Genomic DNA, 7072 nt, shown 5'->3' on the forward strand with positions numbered 1-7072 from the left:
GGAATTATTCGCAATAAAATATTGGCTACAATTGAGGAGGTCTTATCAATGAAATTTCCATTTCCACGGGATCTAGGCATAATTCCCAACCCATTCTATATAGAATTGTTTTCATTCCTTCACAAAATAACATAAAAACAAACACATTCGATTCTTATAATTATAAATAGATTGATCCATATGCTCTACTCTAAATCCATATGCTTTAAATGGATAAGAGAGATATGGATTTTCCGCTCAGCTCAAATTGTATCCTTTTCCTTCTGCTTGGACACGAAGAGATATGAAATATTTGACTAAGACTGGATTTCATTCCACTTTCCTATTTCTGAACAACAACTTATGTTATCAACTATTTCGTGTTTTCAAAGTTATTAATTGTCTCATACCCTATTTTTGATTTCGATAGTATGGTGTAGCGTATCTTATGCAAACGGAATTCTAAGGTTTCTTTATTTTATTATGCAATAAGAAGAATTCTTCCATTTTCTTTTTCTTTAGTTGCGGGAAAACCCAAATTAAAACTTTTATTTTATAGCGAGCGCAATTTCTAGTAAAAAATCCTGTATCCTTCCACTTAGATCAAAAGGAATTTTTCCAATAGAACTATGGAACCCCCGAGTGGTTGCGGTTGTACCTGTACTGCAGGAATAAGAAAACTCGCTATTCACTCAGTTTATTTTCCATAATAAGTTATGTAGGAGAGATGGCCGAGCGGTTCAAGGCGTAGCATTGGAACTGCTATGTAGACTTTTGTTTACCGAGGGTTCGAATCCCTCTCTTTCCGTTTTTCTTAATTCATCAACGTTAAGGATCACAATGTATCAAATCAAATAACAATTTTTTCCAGCAATAATATAATATCTTATATTATCTTATTTTGATTTAATAGAAATTAGAAATTCTCTATAGCAAATTACTGTGGTATGTAAAATACACATAGAGGAAAAAAGAAAAAAGGATCCTAATCCTAGGGTTAATCAATTTTAGCTAGTTGATGGGAAAATACAAATTAATGGTAATGGTCTTAGGGCGATTTAGTTCGGGGAAAGGGGAAGGGGAAGAAAATTCTATGAACCTTTCCTTTTTTCGTTAAGTTCAAGTCTGACGAGAGTAATATTCTACAACTAACAACTCATTTATTTTGAGACCGACCCACTTCCTATCTAGGATTTTATTTACTAGTCCTTTATATTCCAACGTGTCAATCGCCAAATGCTTTGGCAATTTCCCCGGGTCCGATGAAGCAATATAATTTTGAACCAGACCTTTTGATCTTTGGTTATCTTTCGTAGTAATAATATCTCGGGGTTTGCAACGAAAACTTGGTATATTGACTATACGACCATTAACTAAAATATGTCTATGGTTGACTAATTGGCGGGCCCCAGGAATGGTTGAAGCCATACCCAATCGAAAAAGGATATTATCCAAACGCATTTCAAGTAATTGTAGTAAAACCTGGCCTGTTGACCTTTTTGCTTTTCCAGCGATATGTACATATCTAAGTAATTGTCGTTCTGTCAGACCATAATGAAAACGCAATTTCTGTTTTTCTTGAAGACGAATACGATATTGCTCCTTTTTCCCAGAATTGAATTTTTTTTTAAGATTACTTCCGGATTTAGGTGTTTTTCTAGTGAGTCCTGGTAAAGCTCCCAGACGGCGTATTTTTTTTAAACGAGGTCCTCGATAACGGGACATGAAGACTCCTTTTTTTATTTTATTGAAATTTCATTTTACACAATTAATTTCATTGTATTTACATTACAGAATACATCGAAATTAAAACTGAATTAAACTACAGGATAAACAGAGTAAAATCAACTAAAGTACCCCAAAAAATGGAATTTCATCAAAATCTTTTTTTTTTGTATATATATTATTTATTTTATTGTTTTGTATCTAGCAAAATTGTAAGGTAAAAAACATAAAAGATCCTGGATTCTCCATTTAATTCGGAAAAAAAGAGATTCTTGTTCGTAGAACATCGATAGAGAAAAAAAAGCCGACTATCGGATTTGAACCGATGACCCTCGCATTACAAATGCGATGCTCTAACCTCTGAGCTAAGTGGGCTTACATAACGGAAATAGTGTAACAAATAGAAATAGGTATAGTATAGGAAATCCGTAAAATCTCAGATATTAGTTATTAATCTTAGCTATTAACTAGTTCTAAATTTGAAGTTATACTTATAAAAATAAAAAAATACTAAAACTTCTTAAAGATAAAGTTAGCTTGATATGCTTAACTATAGGATATTAAAAAATAAAATTATAGAATTTATTGGTATTTTCATTCGATCATTATAGACTTTATTATTTGTTAATAATTTGAGGATTAATATTTCACTAAGGGGAACATAGAGTCAGAGTAAATAAAATTGCTAATTCTGATTAGAAAAAAAGAATAAATATCAAGCGTTATAGTATAATTTTGAATACTATAAAAAAGTAAGACGGGAGGTGGGGGAGATAAAAACTTTTGGATATATTGATTCGGATTGAATTGCAAATACATCAAGGATAGAATCAATTCAATTCTGAATTGCAATAAGCAAGCGAGGTCTCTCAAATAGAGTCGAACTGAACTGCTAGACTACGTTGAGTGATGAACTCAATGATTCAAAAAAAAAACTAAGAGATGGATGAAATTACACAAGGAATCCTGGTCTCAAAGAAGAGGGAAATGGGGATATGGCGAAATCGGTAGACGCTACGGACTTGATTGTATTGAGCCTTGGTATGGAAACCTGCTAAGTGGTAACTTCCAAATTCAGAGAAACCCTGGAATTAAAAAAGGGCAATCCTGAGCCAAATCCGTGTTTTGAGAAAACAAGGGGTTCTCGAACTAGAATACAAAGGAAAAGGATAGGTGCAGAGACTCAATGGAAGCTGTTCTAACGAATCGAGTTAATTACGTTGTGTTGTTAGTGGAATTCCTTCTAGTTCTAAATTAGAGAAAGAGGGGTTTTATACCTTATACATTTAATAAACACGTATAGATACTGACATAGCAAACGATTAATCACAGAACTCATATTATATTCTAATTATAATATAGGTTCTTTATCTTTTTTAAAAATGAAATTAGAAATGATAATGATTATGAAATAAAAAACTCATATCATAATTTTTTTTTTTCATTATTGTGAATCCACTCCAATCGAATATTGAATAATCAAATTCTTCAATTAAAATTCAAAGTTTTCGAGATCTTTAAAAAAGTGGATTAATCGGACGAGGACAAAGAGAGAGTCCCATTCTACATGTCAATACTGACAACAATGAAATTTCTAGTAAAAGGAAAATCCGTCGACTTTATAAGTTGTGAGGGTTCAAGTCCCTCTATCCCCAAATCCTCTTTTATTCCCTAACTATACTATATTATTATTATTTATCCTCTTTTTTTTTTTCTTTTTATCAATGCACTTTTTTTTCTTTTTATCAATGCAATGGGTTTAAGATTCATTAGCTTTCTCATTCTACTCTTTCACAAAGGAATGCGAAGAGAACTCAATGGATCTTATCCTATTCATTGAATAGATTTCTTTTTTATTAGAGTATCGGCAAGAAATCTTGGTTATTCACTCTATTTTTAAGTTTTATTTAAGTAAACCATGCACAATGCATAGGACTACCCCCCCCATTTTCAAATTTAAAATTTGAAATACTTTAATTAATTTTTAGTCCTTTTAATTGACATAGATACAAATACTCTACTAGGATGATGCACAAGAAAAGGTCAGGATAGCTCAGTTGGTAGAGCAGAGGACTGAAAATCCTCGTGTCACCAGTTCAAATCTGGTTCCTGGCAGAGAAAAAAAAAAAAAAGATCCACCGAATAGGTATTGATCCAAATACCTCGAGATGGATTGTGATACATATTCATTAATAATATTTATTCATCTAAGTGGATAAATCTATAATATAAATATAGAGGCACTTCTTTTTCTTTTTAAAGAAGTTTTAAAATATATCTTTTCTTTATGATAAAGAAGGGGGTGAGATTCCCCTTTATTTTTTTGCGTTTCTTAATTTTGTATTCCGCTATTCCGACGAATATTTTTTTAGTCTTGCTTATCTTTATCTTATCTTATTTTCCTAGTTGTGCTAAGTAATGTGCGCGGTACAAAGTTCCTGGTAGAGAACTTCTTTGAGTCATCCTATTTTTCTGTTCATATGAAGGAAATTAATATGCGATTTTCAAAATAGGGGAATCCAAATGAAACCCTTTTTTTGCTCAGTCTATCTGGAATGCTTTTGTATAATTAGGAATTAATTATAAATAGGTATTCCGTTTCATCTAGGAAAAGAACCTAAAAATATTCCTTGACTTGAATAAAATCTGGAGTTGTGTTGTATAAGTGAGCATGAATTTCTTATCATTCAATGAGCATCTTGTATTTCATAAAAATTGGGGGTTATATAATCCTTACGTAAGGGCCAGCCTATCCAACTTTCAGGCATTAGGATACGTTTAAGGCGCGGATGATTATCATAAGAGATTCCCACCATATCATAAGATTCGCGTTCTTGAAAATCGGCACTTCTCCAAATCCAGAAGACAGACGGAATTCTAGGATTATCCTTTTGGGCAAAGACTTTTATGCAGACTTCTTCTGGATTATCTATACCATATTGTATTCTCGTAAGATGATACACGCTAGCTAAAGATCCACCGGGTGCTACATCATAAGCACATTGGGAGCGTAAATAATTGTAACCATATACATATAAAATGACAGCAATGGAATCCCAATCCCCTGCTTTTATTTGTAAAGTCTCTATTCCTCGGTGATCAAAGCCCAAAGATCTATGAACCACCTCATGTTTGACTAGCCAATTAGATAACCAACCCTGCTGCATTGTCTTCATCTCTCCCTCTTTGTATAAATATTTCACATTTCGGATGCAAGTTTGAAAGATTGCCCTGCTTTTTATTTTTCTACACAAAAGAGCCCCTCTCCTAATTCACTAATTTGTAGGAAGGTACTGAACTTTTGGATTTGAAAAAAGTTTCAGAAGATATATCTAATGTAGATGGTGATTGATAGAGCAATTCTTGCTCATAAGTTCCTGTATGAGTACTGCGCCTAACATAAAGCTTGTGACTGGTAGTAAAACATCTATTTTTATTTTGAGATAGAGTTTGATCCTCAACTATTTCTCGCGATATCTTCTTACGAAGTTTTGTTAGGGCATCTATAACTGCCTCCGGTTTAGGTGGGCAGCCCGGCAAGTAGACATCCACAGGAATTAACTTATCAACTCCCCGAACAGTACTATAGGAATCCGTACTGAACATTCCCCCTGTAATAGTACAGGCTCCCATAGCAATGACGTATTTTGGTTCAGGCATTTGCTCGTATAATCTCACTAAAGAGGGAGCCATTTTCATTGTTACCGTACCGGCTGTTAAAATTAGGTCTGCTTGCCTAGGACTTGATCTTGGTGTACCAATCCATAACGATCAAAGTCGAATCGTGAGCCTATTAATGAAGCAAATTCAATGAAACAACAACTGGTACCGTATAGAAGGGGCCATAAACTGGAGAGTCTTGACCAATTCGAAAGATCATTTGGTGTAGTTGAAATAACAGAATTGGAACTTGTTTGGTCAAGTAAGGGAAACTCAATCAAATTCATAACTGTCTCAATAGAATCTTTTCCTTCTTTTTTTTTGTCTAAATATTCAGTTAAGACCATTCCAAGGCTCCTTTTCGCCATGCATAAACTAAACCAACAACTAAGATAAGCACGAAAATCAAAGCTTCGATAAAAACGGATACACCCAATACGTCGAAACTCATTGCCCAAGGGTATAGAAAGACGGTTTCCACATCAAAAACAACAAAAACGAGCGCAAACATATAATAGCGTATTCGGAATTGTACCCAAGCCCCTCCCATGGGTTCTATACCCGATTCATAACTAGAAAGCTTCTCTGGTCCTTCACTAACCGGGGCTAAAAGTCCTGAAATCGAAAATGCCAAAATAGGAATAAGGCTTGCTATTATTAGAAATGTCCAAAAAATATCATATTCGTGAAGCAGAAACATAATGTACTCCCATTAATGTGGAATAGGCGGAACTTAAATTAGTCAATTCAATTCAGCATTGTCAATTTATCCAGAACTTCTCTCTTTTCCTCGGTGAAACAAGAATCTTTTTTGTTCAAACAAAAGCGCTTAGTTTAAGTTTAGCCTTTGTTTCCTCTGTGCTGCATCTTCTTTAAAGATTCATCCAATGGAATCCCAACTCCCTTTCTTTTGGATTTCCATTCTATTTAGATATGGTGTATGTAGATCTAATTCTTATATAAAGAAAACTTTCTCGTTTCACTTTGTCTCGCTTTCTCTAGAATCTCTAGAAAAAAGAATAGCTCTATCCTTTATTTAATATTTAATAATAAAATAATAAGAGACTATTAAATAAAAATGAGAATACTACTAAATTAGAACCTAATTAAGATAGTAGGACTAATCTATGCAGTATAATTAATGAGAAGTAATACTATAAAATAAAAATAAAGAACTCTATTTCAGAACTATGAGACAGAATATTCTGTTTTCTTATTTACTCTTTACTTTATTTTTTCTATTTAAAGTTGATCAATTTACATAATGTATCTATAAACAAAGTAATAAATATACTTAAAACAAAGTAGGAATTCGCAAAATGGATAAAATCATTGCAGTTATTATAGGGAAGTCTAGAGATATCCTATTTGAAGGAGGACGGGATTCAAATCAGGGAAAGGATCCTTTCTTCTATTGATTTGATAGAAATTCGTTTTTCTTTTCCTGTCTGTATGATTTTGATTTTCGATGAATGAGCCTTTGGTAATGCTTTTATCTCTATTCTATGTCGCAGGCGCCTATCCAGTCTATAAACAAATACTAATGAGAAAATGAAAACTATACTAAACTAAAGAAAACATAGGATAGAGATCCTAAAATCTAAAAAAGGGCATATTAGGGCTATACGGATTCGAACCGTAGACCTTCTCGGTAAAACAGATCAAACGGATTATTATCGAAATGATTTGAACTGTTTCAAAGACCCAA

At 33.1% G+C, this 7072-nt stretch overlaps 3 non-coding genes across 3 annotated transcripts; 2 read left to right on the forward strand and 1 right to left on the reverse strand.

The window, feature by feature from the left end:
- Window positions 1-700: 700 nt before the first annotated feature.
- TRNAS-GGA (transfer RNA serine (anticodon GGA)) lies at window positions 701-787 on the forward strand. Its single transcript has one exon. It is a non-coding gene; the product is annotated as a tRNA-Ser (tRNA).
- A 1219-nt stretch (window positions 788-2006) lies between these two features.
- TRNAT-UGU (transfer RNA threonine (anticodon UGU)) lies at window positions 2007-2079 on the reverse strand. Its single transcript has one exon. It is a non-coding gene; the product is annotated as a tRNA-Thr (tRNA).
- Window positions 2080-3746: 1667 nt separating this feature from the next.
- Window positions 3747-3819, forward strand: TRNAF-GAA (transfer RNA phenylalanine (anticodon GAA)). The gene has a single exon. It is a non-coding gene; the product is annotated as a tRNA-Phe (tRNA).
- Window positions 3820-7072: the final 3253 nt, after the last annotated feature.

This window comes from Triticum urartu, unplaced genomic scaffold (assembly GCF_056163025.1).
Source record: "Triticum urartu cultivar PI428250 unplaced genomic scaffold, HENAU_Tu73 scaffold2, whole genome shotgun sequence".
Lineage (NCBI taxonomy): Eukaryota > Viridiplantae > Streptophyta > Magnoliopsida > Poales > Poaceae > Triticum > Triticum urartu.